This window comes from Pan troglodytes, chromosome 2, assembly GCF_028858775.2.
Source record: "Pan troglodytes isolate AG18354 chromosome 2, NHGRI_mPanTro3-v2.0_pri, whole genome shotgun sequence".
NCBI lineage: Eukaryota > Metazoa > Chordata > Mammalia > Primates > Hominidae > Pan > Pan troglodytes.
In genome coordinates, this window is record NC_086015.1 from 46,087,043 (window position 1) to 46,103,761 (window position 16,719).

A 16,719-nucleotide genomic window follows, 5' to 3' on the forward strand; every position below is an offset into this window, starting at 1 on the left:
CATGATAGTATCTCATACTTGTTTTATTTTTCATTTCTTTGATCACTAGTGACATTTTTTTCCTGAAAACTTTTATTACTGAATTTTATTGTTGTTGCTGTTGTTTTGAGACAGGATCTTACTCTGTCACCCAGGCAGGAGTGTGGTGGCGCCATCATGGCTCACGGCAGCCTTGAACTCCTGGGCTAAAGCAATACTCCCATCTCAGCCTCTCAAGTAGCTGGGACCACAGGTGCGCACCGCTGTATCTGGCTAATTTTGTTTATTTTTTGTAGAGACGAGGCCTCACTATGTTGCCCAGGCTGGTCTCCAACTCCTGGGCTCAAGCAATCCTCCTGCCTTGGTCTTCCAAAGTGTTGAGATTACAGGCATGAGTCACCATGCCCAGCACTGAATTGTCTTTAATAAAGATACAGAAGGTGTGGCACAGTAGCTTGTACCTGCTGGTTCTTTTTATGTCCCAACTGTTTGTTCTGATAAATTTTAAATCTGTAAGTGGTGAAATAAGAATACAGTGAAGTACATTGATGTTTATATTATGCATTTATTAGCATGTTTGCCAGGAGCTATTGTAATAAACAGCCTTGGGTTCAACACCAGCTTCACCTGTTGGTTCTTAGGGCTGTGGGCAAGTTACCTCCGGCCCTAGTTTCCCCATTGGTGACTTGAGGAGGGTGATGTTGTGGGCCTCATGGGCTGCTGTGAGTTTTTGGACAAATAACTCCTTGGGGTAATGCACCCAGGCCTGGCTAAGCACACAGTCACTTTGCAGTAAGTGGCAGCCAATATTGCTCTTTTCCTTGTTGGAGTCATGATTTTTTAAAAGTCAAGTTCCTCCTAGGGAGTGAGTGCAGTGAAAGCCAGGACCTAAGGAGGAATCACAAACAGAACTGTTCTCTTCCTCTCCTACCCATGTCCCATATTCCTGGACCTCTTTCTCACTCTAGTTATTTTGTTAACTTTATCCTAGGCTGTGACAGCTTGGCAGCCGCTGTTTTTGGCTGGATAAGGTTCATTCCTAATCCAGGCCTGTTCACTGGGAGGCATGAGGCCCCATGTGCTTGCCTTCCCATAGATACCCACTCTTGGTAGGGCGTGGTGGCTCATGTCTGTAATCCCAGCACTTTGGGAGGCTGAGGTGGGCTGATCACCCAAGAGCAAGAGTTTGAGACCAGCCTGGCCAACATGGTGAAACCCCGTCTCTACTAAAAATACAAAAATTAGCTGGTTTTGGTGGTGGGTGCCTGTAATCCCAGCTACTTGGGAGGCTGAGGCAGGAGAATTGCTTGATCCTGGGAAATGGAGGTTGCAGTGAGCTGAGATCGCACTATTGCACTCTAGTCTGGATGACAAGCGAAAGTCTGTCTCAAAAAAAAAAAAAAAAAAAAAAGATACCCACTCTCTCTCCCCCTTTTCTCTCTCCCCCAGAGACCCCCTGCCATTCAGAGTGATGACACATGCAATGTGGGCTGCAGGCCATCCTGCTTCGGGACATCTAACCCTTCTCAGGCAAAGTTTTCCTCTTCAAAGCAATAGTTTTTCAGCCTGGAGTCTCAGATTTCCAACAGGGATTTGGGATGAGGTTACCACTCCTACCACCCTTCCTGGCTTTGGCCAGCCTCCAGAATTCCTCCTGGTGTCCTGAGAATGTGGAGAGAACCCTGCTTCAGGTTCTGATTTTCTGATTGGATGTTACAGTGAGGCATGTAATATCCTGCTGGGATGCCTCTCTGAGAACTGCCTCCATCCTGCCAGCTGCCTGTCAGGCTGGCGTCGTGCCCCTTGGCTGGCAGTATTAAGCGTCCGGAGGCCACTATGTACCCAAAACAGCAAGCCCGTTGGCCTGGTTTGCTGGAGAAGCCCCTTTGCAGAGCAATGTCCTGTGGTCACCATTCCTACACTGGCCTGGGAGTGCTGTCTCTCTCGGGAGTCGCCAGCCAAGTTTTGAATGTCTGACTCAGCTTTTTGGGTCTTTCAGGTGGTGCATCTTCACTGGACCTGGGCCAGCTGGTCTCACTGAACTTGCTTTGTGCCGGAAAGCTCTGCTCGTAAAGGTTCCATTGTAAATGAAAGAGGAGGCCGGCTGTACGCAGGCTCTGCAGCTCAGCCTCTTAGCCTGGTTTCCTGTGGCAGGAGAGGGAGCTATTTATGGCATTTTATAAATCTGCTGCCATCAGCCAGGGAGAGATGCAGACCGTTATGTAAGGCTGTCAGTGTGCAGCTTTTTTTTTTTTTTTTTTCTCTTTTTCTTCCTCATTTTGGGAGACAGGCGTGAGCTTACAGAAGGCAGCGTGGTTTGGGATTTCTTTTCTCTCAGTTGCAGCAGAATTATTTTTGGAAACGGGGATTTGGTCACATGACAGCAGTTTTCATTCATGAGATGTGGATCGATTAAATGGATTTCTCTTTACTTCATAGGTGTTTACTGAGGGCAGTGCATGTGTTGGGGTGTTTGCTTCTGTCCTAAACAAGGTTTAGAGAAGAGAGAGGGCTGGATTCTGGAACTAAATTGGGTCAGAGTTATTTTTCTCCAGTTGCCTTGAGTTGTGGAATTTTTCTTTGAGTGACCGTTGATTTATTATTTGGGGGGATTCACTTTTTCCAGGGCCAGAGAAAGGTTTAGTCTTAAAAGTGGCATTTATTTTGTGTTTATCTGTGTGCGTATGTGTGTTTGTGTGTTCGTGGGCCTGAGTGTATATGAAATGAGAGCAAGAGAGGACAGACACTCATGACAGCATGCACGTGCAGCCCCCAGTCCACATACAAGTCTGCGCTGAAGTCATTCGAGCAGAATCTGTAACAGGGGCTGCCTGGGGCCCCTAGCTGTTCTGGCTTGTGCTGTTCAGGAGGCCCTGGGGGCTCTCCCAGGAGTTCACAAGAGGCTCTGGCAGTTGTCCTTGACCCTTTGTCATCTCCTTTCCTGTGCCTTTGGTTACCCTGACACTGCTCCGACTTTCTGACTGTAGTTGCTGCTGTCGGCTCGTCTAAATCTTTCTTATTTTGTGGGTGGTCACACACACCCTCTTCCAAGATGCTGCTTCCCTTCACAGCATAGTGTAGCAGTAGTTGCAGTTTTCCAGTGATCAGAAATGCTTCCCAGTCCTACATCTACAATTATTTGAGATAAACTTTGATTAAGTCACTTAATCTTTGCCAAAGCCTTTTCCCCAACCCCTGCCTCACAAAATGGGGATGATTCTATGAAGCTCTAGCATATGATTATTGTACGGGCAGGACCTGTGGCCTAGGGCATGTGAAAGCCCATCGTGAGCTGTATAGCATGAGGGTCCTGTGAGGCCGATAACGGCTTCTTGACAGCCTTGCTTTTTTGCTCACCTGGCATTGTTGCTGTAAACCTGCAACTCATCTCCTCATCTCCCACCTGTTCAACTTTTACATGATATTTTCCACTGCGCAGCCACTTGTCCAGTTATTTAAGGAGCTGACCCGGACTGATGGGCGTGCCAGAAAGGTCAAATGAGGTAGGAGAGTGGTAAGATGAAAGATGGGAGGAACAGACCTCTTTGCATGGTTGCCTGTCAGCTGCCCCCAACCCAACTTGACCCCGGAGTTCAGACCCCATCATTGTCCTAGCTGGAGTATGCATATTTCATATATGGACTTGAGCAGTCTCAGCGAGTCTTTGCTTTGAGTTCCTTTGCCCCTATTACGACAAGAGGGTTGTTTTAAGAGAGAGTGGACAGATGTAGGAGAATGGTCAGTGGTCAAGGATCACATGGAATGTCCGATTCTCCACTGGACCATGAGCTCCTTTAAGAACAGTGTTACTTAGAGCCATCATAGGGCAAGCAGTGTCTTTGGATCCATTCAAAGCTAGACTCGCATCCTAGGCAATGTTTAGTCTCTGTGTTTCCTCTCTTGTAAAAAGTGGGTGCTGATATTACTTTATAGGTTGTAAGCCTTAAACAGGGTCATGCATGTTAATTACTGAGCATAGTGCCAGACCACTGGCCTGTTTTACAATTACAAGAGTGCTGGGGCTGTCGACACTTTAAAAGAGCACATGTTGGTCTCATCACCTTCTACGCAGGCATCAGTTTGCTCAGAAAAGAAGCTGTAAAATGGCAAGAAAAAGAATTGCCCTGGCTAGAGAACAGGGAGACTGTAGGGCTGGTTGCAGCTTAAGCAAGGCCCTTCATGAGTGAGCTGGCCACAGATGAGAGACAAGGTCTTGGAGTGCCCACCCTGATTCCAAGTGACTGTCTGCAAGTTAGCTAGCCTTCTACGGTGATTGTTCCTCAGATAGAAACAAAATGTTGAAAACATGCCTTCATTTAATGTTCAGCAGCAAAATGCTTATGATCCCAAGGGTAAGTCTCAGACTAGTTTTGTTTTTTTTTTCCAACTTTTATTTAGGTTCAGGTAGTACATGTATAGGTTTATTACATGGGTAAATGGCCTGTCACAGGGGATTGGTGTACAGATAATTTCATCAACTAGGTAATTAGCACTGTACCTAATGGAATGGGTAGTTTTTCAATCCCCACCCTCCTCCTACGCTCCACCTTCAAGTAGGCCCCATCGTCTGGTGTCTGCTGTTCCCTTCTTTGCGTCCATGTGTATTCAGTGTTTAACTTCCACTTACAAATAAGAAAATGTGGTATTTGGTTTTCTGTTCCTGCATTAAATCACTTTGGATAATGGCCTTCAGCTCCATCCATGTTGCTGCAAAGGACATTATTTTGTTCTTTTTTTATGGCTGCGTAGCATTCTGTGGTATATGTCCACATTTTCTTTGACCAGTCCACCACTGATAGCCATCTAGGTTGATTCCATGTCTTTGCTATTGTTTATTATTATTTTAAAAATTTAAAAAAATTTTTAATTAAGGGATGAGGTCTGGCTGGGTGTGGTGGCTCACGCCTATAATCCCAGCTACTCTGGAGGCTGAGGTATGAAAATTGCTTGAACATGGAAAGGGGATGTTGCAGGGAGCTGAGATAGCGCCATTGCACTCCAGCCTGGGTGACAGAGTGAGACTCAGTCTCAAAAAAAAAAAAAAAAAAAAAAAAAAAAAAAAAAAAAAAAGAATGAGGTATTACTATGTTGCCCAGGCTGGTCTTGAACTCCTGGGCTCAAGTGCTATTGTGAAGAGTGCTGCGATGAAGATACATGTGCATATGTGTTTATGGTAGAATGATTTCTATTCCTTTGGGTATATGCCCAGTAATGGGATTGTTGGGTTGAATGGTAGTTCTATTTTAAATTCTTTGATAAATCTCCAGACTGCTTTCCACTGAGGCTGACCTAATTTATAATACATTTCTACCAGCAGTGGATAAGCATACCGTTTTCTCCTCAAGCTCACCAGCATCCATTACTTTTTGACTTTTTAATAGCCATTCTGACTAGTGTGAGATGGTGTTTTATTGTGGTTTTGCTTTGCATTTCTCTGATGATTAGTGATGTTGAGCTTTTTTTTCATATGCTTTTTGGCCATGTGTATGTCTTCCTTTGAGAAGTGTCTGTTCATGGCCTTTGCCCATTTTTAAAATTTTTAAAATTTTATTTTATTTTATTTTTTTGAGACAGAGTCTTGCTCTGTTGCCCAGGCTGGAGTGCAGTGGCACGATCTCGACTCACTGCCACCTCTGCCTCCCAGATTCAAGCAATTCTCTTGCCTCAGCCTCCCGAGTATCTGGGATTACAGGTGCCCATCACCACACCCAGCTAATTTTTTATATTTTTAGTAAAGATGGGGTTTCATGATGTTGGCTAGGCTGGTCTCAAACTCCTGACCTCAGGTGATCCACCCGCCTCAGCCTCCCAAAGTGCTGGGATTACAAGCGTGTGACTGCACGCAGCCTCCTTTGCGCATTTTTAAACGTTTTTGTTTCTTGTAAATTTGTTTAAGTTCCTCATAGATTTGGGATATTAGACCTTTTTTTTTTTTTTTTTTGAGATGGAGTTTCCCTCTTGTTGCTCAGGCTGGAGTGCAATGGTGCGATCTTGGCTCATGGCAACCTCTGCCTTCTGTGTTCATGTGATTCTCCTGCCTCAGCCTCCCCAGTAGCTGGGTTTACAGGTGCTTGCCACCAGGCCCAGCTAATTTTTGTATTTTTAGTAGAGATGGGGTTTCACCATGTTGGCCAGGCTGGTCTCGAACTCCTGACCTCAGGTGATCCACCCACCTCGGCTTCCCAAAGTGCTGGGATTACAGGTGAGAGCCACCAGGCCTGGCCAGATATTAGACTTTTATCAGAGGTATAGTTTGCAAAAATTTTCTCCCATTCTGTGGGCTCTCTGTTTATTGATAGTTTCTTTTGCTGTGCAGAAGCTCTTTAGTTTAATTAGATCCCACTTATCAATTTTTGTTTTTTGTTGTAATTGGTTTTAGAGTCTTTGTCATGAAATCTTTGCCAGGGCTCATGTCTAGAATGGCATTTTCTAGGTTTTCTTCTTAAATTTTTATAGTTTTAGCTTTTACATTTTATTCTTTAGTCCATCTTGAGTTGATTTTTTTATGTGGCAGAAGGAAGGGGTCTAGTTCCAATCTTCTGTATATGGATAGCCAGTTATCCCAGCACCATTTATTGAATAGGGAGTCCTTTCCCTATTGCTTGTTATTGTTGGCTTTGTGAAAGATCAGATAGTTGTAGATGTGCAGCTTTACTTCTGGGCTCTGTAACCTGTTCCATTGATTTATGTGTTTGCTTTTGTACCAGTACCATGCTGTTTTAGTTACTGTAGCCTTGTAGTATAGTTTGAAATCAGGTAAGTGTGATCCTTCTAGCTTTGTTCTTTTTGCTTATAATTGCTTTGGCTATTTGGGCTTTTTGTTGTTTTTGTTGTTCCAAATGAATTTTAGAATAGTTTTTTTCTAATTATGTGAAGAATATCATTGGGAGTTTTACAGGAATAACATTGAATCTGTAAATTGCTTTGGGCAGTATGGTTATTTTAATTATATTGATTCTTCCTATCCATGAGCATGGAAAGTGTTTCTTTTTTTCTTTTTACCTCGAGACAGAGTCTTGCTCTGTCATCCACACTGGAGTGCAGTGGCATGATCTAGGCTCACTGCAACCTCTGCCTCCTGGGTTCAAGCAATTCTTTTGCCTCAGCCTCCCAAGTAGCTGGGATTACAGATGTGTGCCACCATGCCCAGCTAATTTTTGTATTTTTAGTAGAGACAGCGTTTCACCATGTTGGCCAGGCTGGCCTTGAACTCCCGACCTCAAGTGACCCACCCACTTTGGCCTCCCGAAGTGTTGGGATACAGGCATGAGCCACCATGCCTGGACTGTTTTTCCATTTGTTTGTGTCATCTCTGATTTCTTTCAGCAATGTTTCATAATTCTCATTGTAGAGATCTTTCACCTCCTTGGTTAGCTGTATTCCTAGGTATTTTGTTCTTTTTGTGGCTGTTGTGAATGGGACTGAGTTCTTAATTTGGCTTTCAACTTGGACATTATTGGCGTATAGAAATGATACTGATTTTTGTACATTGATTTTGTGTCCTGAAACTTTACTGAGAGTATTTGTCAGAACTAGGAGCCTTTGGACAGAGACTGTGGGGTGTTCTAAGTATAGAATGATATTGTCTGTGAAGAGAGAGAGCGTCTCAGACTTTTATCCAGTTTCAGACCTACCATCCCAGGCCTGGCAGCCACCCACTTTCGTTGTGTCTACTTCTTCTGCAGCTTGACAAGTGGGTGGTGGCACCACGTTTTGTAGACGAAAGAAATTTCAGAACCTGGCCAGAGGCTGCTGTCAGTAGGTAATGGTTGAGGTGGGACTAAATCCAGGCCTGTCTGGTATGTTAGATCTAAATCTGACCTTCTGGGGCAAAGGGTCTGAATGGCTGTGAGGTGACTCTGGTTTGCCTTCCCACTAAGCTGGGGTAACATGGGGGCTCCAGAGACAGTTTATGCCTTCAGAATCAAAGGCCCCTGTGGGAGGCAAATCTAAACTCATCCCCTCAAGATTTCTACCCACTAGTTATTCAGTCAAGCACGGATCTAGATACTTCTGTAAAGGGACTGTGCCGTGCAGATGGAATTAGAACTATTAATCCCTTGACCTTAAGATAGGGAGATTGTCCTGGATGATCTAAGTGGGCACCATGTTTTGAGCCTGTAAAAACAGAAAAGGAAGGCAGAAGAGGAGGTTAGAAAGATGAGGCAGAGGCCGGGCGCGGTGGCTTATGCCTGTAATCCCAGCACTTTGGGAGGCTGAGGCAGGCAGATCATGAGGTCAGGAGATCGAGACCATCCTGGCTAACACAGTGAAACCCCATCTCTACTAAAAATACAAAAAATTAGCCGGGTGTGGTGGCGGGTGCCTGTAGTCCCAGCTACTCGGGAGCCTGAGGCAGGAGAATGGTGTGAACCTGGGAGGCGGAGCTTGCAGTGAGCCGAGATCAGGCCCCTGCACTCCAGCCTGGGAGACAGAGGGAGATTCCATCTCAAAAAAAAAAAAAAAAAAAAAAGAAAGAAAGAAAGATGAGGCAGAAGGGGAAGTCATGGAATTCCAAGTGTGAAAAGGATTCCATATGCTGTCATTGGCTCTGGAATGTGGGTGGGAGCCACTTGCAAAATCTGGAGAGAAGCCTCCAGGAGCTCATGGAAAGCATAAGGAACACAGGAACAAAGGCTAGTGCCCAGCTGACGGCCAGCAGGAAACAGGGACTTCAGTCCTACAACCACAAGGAACTGAATTAGACCGGCAGCCTGAATAAGTGTGGATATCAGTTCTTTCCCAGAGCCCCCAGTAATGGACTCACACCTGTGACACCTTGATTGGAGCCTGTTGAGATGCATGCTGGATTTCCAATATATGGAACTGTGATCTGATAAATGGCTATTATTTCAAGCCACTCAATTCGTGGCAATTTGTTACAGTAGTAATAGAACACTGACATAATCCCGGAGAACAATTAGTCCCTTTTTGAAAACTTTTGCCATACTTGGACCTGCTTGTTTAGAATTGCTGAGTAAAATCCCTTGGTATATCAGATGCCTCTGCCCAGAAAGAGGAAACCTTGAAAGCTCAGGTACCTGGCTGGCCATGGAGGGGATCGGATCACCCAGGACTAACTTCTCCTTGTCACCTTTTGGGCTTCAACCTGGTGCTCTGGTTCTCATTTTCTCCTTACAATCTCTGAGTTTGTCGTGAAGGAAGCTCCTTCTTTTTTTTTTTTTTTTTTTTTTTTGAGATAGAGTCTTGCTGTCTTGCCCAGGCTGGAGTACAATGGTGCGGTCTCGGCTTACTGCAACCTCTGCCTTCCAGGTTCAAGCAATTCTCCTGCCTCAACCTCCCAAGTAGCTGGGACTACAGGTGCTCACCACCATGCCTGGCAATTTTTTTGTATCTTTAGTAGAGATGGGGTTTTGCCATGTAGGTCAGGCTGGTCTCAAACTCCTGACCTCAGGTGATCCGCCCTCCTCGGCCTCCTAAAGTGCTAGGATTACAGGCGTGAGCCACTGCGCCCTGCTGGAAGCTCCTTTTTTTTTTGTTTGTTTTTTTAACCCCTTGCAAAATCAGTGATTTATTGTTTACAAAGGGCAGCTCTGTCTGCTCGTGATCTCCTACTGGAAGTTACCTGTGTGTGGGTGAGAATGGTTTCACAATCATTGCACCAGGGAGTGGAGAAGGACTTACCAGGGTGCACAAATCCTTCTGCATTTCCACCTGCCCTCTTTTGTACTTCCTGGAGTGGTATAGCTGGAAGGCAGTGTGTTGAAGGTTGCTCGATCCCTTCCTTGTCCAGATGAGGGGTCTGAGGCCCAGGGACATAACACAGTTTCCTCAGTGTCACACAGCTTTGAGTTTTAGTTCAGGTTCTGAGTCACAAAAATGACATAGGTTGAGGGTAGCGGGGAGAAAATATTGGGAACTTGCACACGTGTATTTTGTCAGCAAATTTGAGTTCAGTAGCAAACTGGCATAACGTTGAACAACCATGCGTTAAGTACTCTTGACAAACTGGGGGCCGGAATTGTTGATCATTGAGTTGAGAAGAGTGGGGCAGGGGACCTGGGCCACCCACCCCAGGCTCAGCTTCCATGTATACTTTATCCTACTACTATTCCTGGCACCTCTTTTGCTGAAAAATTGACCTGGTTGCAGAATTTCTCACTCCTCTGCTAAGAAAAATCCTGCCTTCCTGCAGCTCTCTAGGCAGAATTCAGTAAACTAAACAGAGGCGCTTTCATCTCTCAGGGCCATGCCATCCACTCTCACTTTTCTTAAGCCTTGTTTGTTTCCTCTGCCTGAAAGAAGCCTTTTGCCTGGTGTGCCAGGGTTTGCTGGAGCCAGAGAACATCCAGGGCAGTGGATGCTTTGTTCCTGAGCCCCTGTGAAACCTCAGAAATGCCTGTTTACATTAGAGTGAAGTTAGGCTGGCACCTTGGGGAAAGATTGTCACCTTTGCCCTACAAATTCCTGGGTGTCCCCAGAGGGCACATGCTGTGACTCATTCTTCAAGCTAGAAAGTGGGTGGAGGCCTTACAAACCAGCTTTTGAGTAGTCTATAAATGAGGTCTCCTGATCCTTGAATTGTATCTGGGTCATTTTACATGTTTGACTATTAAACTACTCTTTTTTTTGAGATAGGATCTCACTGTGTCACCCAGGCTGGAGTGGAGTGGCACACTCATGGCTCTCTACAGCCTCAACTTCCTGGGTTCAGGTGGTCCTCCCACCTCAACCTCCCTAGTAGCAGGGACCACAGACACATGCCACCAATCCTGGTCAATTTTTTGTATTTTTTTGTAGAGTTAGGGTTCCACCATGTTGCCCAGGCTGCTCTTGAACTCCTGGGCTCTGGCCATCCACCCGCCTGGGCCTCCCAAAGTGCTAGGATTATGGTGTGAGCCACTGGGCCTGGCCACTGTGAGCCACATTTGATGTATATTGGTCTGTGTTGAAAATGAAGTAAGGTTAAACTCGAGCCAGCCTAGAGAGCCCATGGGCTGTGGTCTGCATACTTGGAACACTTAGGAGTCCCTCAGGTGGTTTTCATTGATTTTTGTTAGTCCTCAAGGTTAGCAGTGTGAAATTTGGGAGTTTAGACCCTTTGATTCCAGTATAAATGATAGAACCTGGGCTTTAAAGCTTCAGGGGATCCTCAGAGTTATTTGCACCAAACCCCTTCTTTCATTTGTTGTTATTTATTCTACAGACATTTACTTAGTACCTAATATGTGCCAGCACCGGTCCATGCTTTCAAGGAGCTCACAATTTTCTGGGGGAGATCAGCCCTGGACAAATGGTGGTCGATGGACAATGCATGAAGCTTGTGTCTGAGATAGAGAGGCATTCCCCAAAATGTACTCCATGAAACAAATGCCATGTAGATAGGTATGTGGAGAAAGAATCCATAGTAAAGTAGGTTTGGAAATGCTGGCATATGAATACTATAGTAGAACCAAGAAAGGTGCCAGATTCTGAGAATCTGGAAATTATAATGTTAATGACAGTAATTATTTTGAGAATCTAATTTGTACTAGACACAGAGGTAAGTGCCTTATATGGATAAGTGCCTTACATTTTACAGAATTCAGTAGTTTGGATGTGCCATAATTTATAATTGTTTTTCTACGAATAGAAATTTGGTTGTTTTCCACTTGAATTTACTGGGTGAAAGCTTAGTTTTGTCATTTCAAGAGGGGCCTCTCAGGCTTCTGAATAGCTTTGCCAGTTGCTGTACATGTAAAGTGTTCTTTGGATTTCAGAACTGTGGCTTGTGTTTCCCTTTTGAGTCTTGAGTGAGGTGAGCATTTGCTGATGTCTCCAAATTTTGTTTTTTTCAGGAAGTGCTTATACTTAAAATATTTATTTTGTAGCAGTATGTTTCTGGGTTAAGTGTCTGGCAGCTATAAATGGAAACATAGATACTAGGAGGAGAAACAGTAGTGATTTAGGGCTATTGATCATGATTTAGGCCATCTCCCTCATTTTATAGGTAGTGAAAGCAAAAGTTATATAAAGCTTGGTTGTAAAACCTCTTTAAGAAATCTTCACATATTAGGGCCAGGCCTGGCAGCTCATGCCTGTAATCCCAGCACTTTGGGAGGCTGAGGTGGGTGGATCACTTGAGGCCAGGAGTTTGAGACCAGCCTGGCCAACATGGTGAAACCCCGTCTTTATCAAAAATACAAAAATTAGCCTAGTGTGGTGGTGCATGCCTGTAGTCTCAGCTACTTGGGAGACTGAGGCAGGAGAATTGCTTGAACCTAGGAGGCCAAGGCTTCAGTGAGCCGAGATTGCGCCACTGCACTCCAGCCTGGGAGACAGAGCACAAAACCTGTCTCAAAAAACAAACAAACAAAAACCAGAGAAATCTTTACATATTAGAGCCTTTGTTAAAAAAAAAAAAAACAAAAAACCAAAATCATATTGATTTAAATGAAACTGTCTTAGTTTTCAGAAGAACAATTGCATTTTGCAAAGGGAGAAAGTATTTCCAACTTCTATGTATGGATCAGATAGAATATGTCTAAGTACAAGTTAAAGAAGGCATGAATGAGGGTTCAATTTGTTAATGCATTTTAAAACCTTTTCAAGACCACATTCGTCATCTACTGTTTTTCTGCCTACAGCATCTTTCTATGTTGATACATTAATATCTGTTCTGACACTTCCTCTTGGCTTGGTTGACTTGTTGATAGCTGTCGCATAATTAATGACTCGATCCTCTGTTGTGGCTTGTTAGGTTGTAGCATTTCACTGTGCCATACATCTTTGACCTATATATACTTCAGCCTGAGAGCTACAGTAAATTTTGTCAGGCTGTTCTTCCAAATGTATACTCCTCGCCTTACTCCAGTAATACATAAGACTATAAGTTTCCCAAATCAGTTGTGAACTTGAGCATCGTTATATTTTTTAAATCTTTGTTGTTGTTTTTTTAAAATCGCTGTGAAGTTTCCTTAAACTGGGTGTGTATGTGTGTTGTGTTTTGGCAGGGGGAGGGAATTTTTATATCCTTTGCCCATTTTTCTTTTGGGCTATCTGCTTTAGGTCTGTGAATGAAGTGCATTATTTACATGTTGATTTTAAGTGTTCCTGGTTTAATTTCCCTGCCAGTTTTACTTTACCATGTCTTCCTCACCTTTTGAGTTCTTTATGGTGACCTGTGTTAGTGAGAGCCCATGAGGTGTCATCAGCAGACTTGGAGCCCCTCAGGACCATCAGGGTCTTTGAGTTTCTAAATATCTGCCAACTGTTTTTGTGTATAACAGTAGCTTAATTGGGTATAGAAGTCTTATGTGACTATCTTTCACTTAAATTTCTGAGGAACTGGCTGGGTGCTGAGGCTCACACCTTTAATCCCAGCACTTTGGGAGGCCAAGGCAGGTGGATCACTTGAGTCCAGTAGTTCCATACCAGCATGGGCAACATGGCGAAACCTCATCTCTACTAAAAATACAAAAATTAGCCGGGTGTGGTGGTGTGCGCCTGTAGTCTCAGCTACAGGCTAAGGTGGGAGGATCACCTGAGCCCGGGAGGTCAAGGCTGCGGTGAGCTGTGATTGTGCCACTGCACTCCAGCCTGGGTGATGGGAATGAGACCCTGTCTTTAAAAAAATAAATAAATAAAATAAATAAATAAATTCTGAGGAATTATCCCACTGGTACGGCATGTAGAGACGTGGGGATACCTTTTTAATGTTTGTCAGATTTTTATCTAAATCTTTGGAATTTAAAATTTTTACTAGATTATATCCAAGAGTTTATTATTAGTTTTTCATTGATTTTGTCTGGGTCTTGGTGTAGAACCTTTTGATTTAAAGGTGTAAGTCTTCATCTCTAGAAAATCATTTTAAAATTAATGTTTTTATATACTTTACTCTTTTTGTCTTAAGACTTTTTTGTTTTTTCTGGAACTCTCATCAGTGTGCCTTTTTATCTTCTTGGTTTAGGGATGACTTCTCAAGCTAATTTATAGATTCGGTATCTGCATTCACTAATCTTTTCATCACTTAATTGAAATAGACATACAAAGAAAGTATATGAGAGCTGGGCTTGGTGGCGTGCACCTGTAATCCCAGCTACTTGGGAGGCTCAGGCAGGAGGATCACTTAAACCCAGGAGACCAACCTGGGTAACATAGTAAGACTCCATATTTTTAAAAAAGTGTAAAAATAGTGTATGAATTGTAAAGAGTGCAGCTTGATGGAGTTTCATGCACTGATTCTAGTCAGCAAGTCAGTCTCCAGACCAAGAATCACAACTTGCCCAGCATGGAGAAGCCCCCTTGGGCCCCACTGGGGGTGGGTTGTGGCAGTGCCCAGCTTTCCTTGGCTTCAGCCGGTGAATTCCCATCCTGGACCCTCTACCATCATTGGTGACTCTTGGGGGTCTTCTAGTTCATCCTGCTCAGCCCTCTGCTGTCTAGAATGTTCTGGGTTCTTCTTGAGGATTATAGGCTTTTCTAGTGAGGCAGCTTATCCATTCATCTGTATTTGAGTCACTGACTAGGCGTGACAATCCCGTTTTCTTTTTTTTTTTTTTTTCCTTATGCCAATCCAGTTTTATCTACATGTTGTTTTGCAGAAATTCCTAAAGGTTCCAAGCTTCTCTTGTTAACTTTCTTTTCTCACCAGGGATATACAGACTCTCCTACCCATCCTTCCCATTTTCATATTTATTTTTTCATGTTAATGAGGGCAGGAAGTTTATTGCCTGGGCTGAGTTCATTTATACAGGCTGAGTATGTCTAATGTGAAAATCTGAAATTTGAAACTTTTCGAGTGTTTACATGACACTCAAAGGAAATGCTCATTGGAGCATTTCAGATTTCAGATTTTTGGATTTTGGACATTCACTTGGTAAGTATAAGGCAAATATCCCCAAATCTGAAAAAAAATCATTTTTTTTTCTTTTGGAGGCAGAGTCTTGCTCTGTTGCCCAGGCTGGAGTGCAGTGGCGTGATCTTGGCTCACTGCAAGCCCCGCCTCCCAGTTTCAAGTGATTCTCCTGCCTCAGCCTCCTGAGTGGCTGGGTTTACAGGCATGCGCCACGATGCCCAGCTACTTTTTATATTTTTTAGCAGAGATGGGGTTTCACCATGTTGTCCAGGCTGGCCTCAAACTCCTGTCCTCAAGTGATCTGCCCGCCTTGGCCTCCCAAAGTGCTGGGATTACAGGTGTGAGCCACTGTGCCCAGTCAAAAATCCAAAATTTGAAACTCTTCTGTTCCCAAGCATTTCAGCTAAGGGATACTCAGCCTGTAATAGGAATTCCTGGTGTATTTTGGTAAATAAACCTGTTGGGAAAAAGGTCACAGATTCAGGGCTGTAGTTTTCTTTCAGAACTGACTCTACCATGTTGGGTGAAATGTCTATTAACTTTCTCTTTTTGTGTGTATGTGTTTTTTAAACAAACGATAATGCATCATTTATTAGAGCAGTGGTTCTCACACTTTTTTTGTGGGTGTGGTCTCAGGACGCCTCAAAGTTATTGAGCCTCCTAAAGCATTTTTATTTAAATGATTCTGTTGATTCATATGTATTGTAATAGAAATTGAAACATAAGATGTAAAACCACACGGATATGAAAGTTCCATTAATTAGCTTTCAGAGCAGTGGCATCATCACACATAATGTAGTCTCTGGAAAATTCCACTGTACATCCATGAAAGAGTGAGAGCGAGAGTGTCTGACTTTGTAGACCCTCTGAACTAGTCTCAGGAAACTCCAGGGATTCTCAGACCACACTTTGAGATCTCTTGTGCTGAGGAATGTTTTGTAGGTTTCCTTTTTCATTAAGCTCCTGTTTGACATTTTGTGTGTACACATGTGGTGTGTGTGCAGGTGCGCTGCGAGGTGAGGCAGCGGCACTCCTGAAATGCGTGGGAAATCGCCTGCATGTAGGTGTGCTGTTGCTGGCGCAGAGTGGAGTGTTCAGCAGCCTATGTCACATGCCATCTTTTCTCAGAAGTTATCTTTCGTCCTAGTCAGATTTTAAATGAGGGTGAGTCTGTAGTTTTCATCAGATTCTTCTTTTTCTTTCTTTCTTTTTTTTTTTTTTGAGATGAGTCTCACTCTGTTGCCCAGACTGGAGCCCAGTGGCATGATCTCAGCTCACTGCAACCTCTGCCTCCCCGGTTCAAGCAATTCTCCTGCCTCAACCTCCTGAGTAACTGGGATTACAGGTGCCCGCTACCATACCTGACTAATTTTTTTTTTGTTTGTGTATTTTTAGTGGAGATGGGGTTTCACCATATTGGCCAGGCTGGTCTTGAACTCCTGACCTCAAATGAGCCGCCCACCTCGGCCTCTCACGGTGCTGGGATTACAGGAGTGAGTCACCGTGTCCAGCCATTTTCATCAGGTTCTTAAAGGAGTCCCCTAATTTCTCACTGTAGCTTAAGGTAGGGGCATACCTTAAAGTTCTTAGAGAGTTGAGAAGTTATTGTGGTTGAAAGAGTTTAAGAGAAACATATCTTATGTAATTCAATATACAAATAAAAATGTTACCTCTCTTTGTGTGTATAAATCCTGTAGGAATACAGGTTTTAGCTGTGCTCCAGTGTGTTTCTTTGCTTAGAGCTGCTTCAAGGCAGGTTTCAGTAAGCAAATGAAGCCATGTGCTCCACATTTTGGTCAATATTGATTAGTTGAATGGAGCTTTGCTGCAGTTATTTTATTGAAACTAAGCAATGTGATTGGAGATGCCTTGACTTGAGAGAAACGCATTTCAGAATTCGCAGTCTGAACGCACGTCATCCCGGGGCCCTCATTTTCTAAAGA

The 16,719-nt window shown here is 43.8% G+C and overlaps 1 protein-coding gene across 12 annotated transcripts in view; it reads left to right on the forward strand.

Moving 5' to 3' along the window:
• TRAK1 (trafficking kinesin protein 1) overlaps positions 1 to 16,719 on the forward strand; it is a 212,177-nt gene that overhangs the window by 56,819 nt on the left and 138,639 nt on the right. Inside the window, exon 1 of one of the 12 annotated variants that reach the window (XM_063805625.1) lies at positions 16,172 to 16,340. The exons of the other annotated variants lie outside the window; for them this stretch is intronic. The gene's annotated coding sequence lies outside the window, so the exon portion shown is untranslated. Of the gene's footprint in view, positions 1 to 16,171; positions 16,341 to 16,719 lie in introns of those variants that run through there. 12 annotated transcript variants of the gene reach the window in all.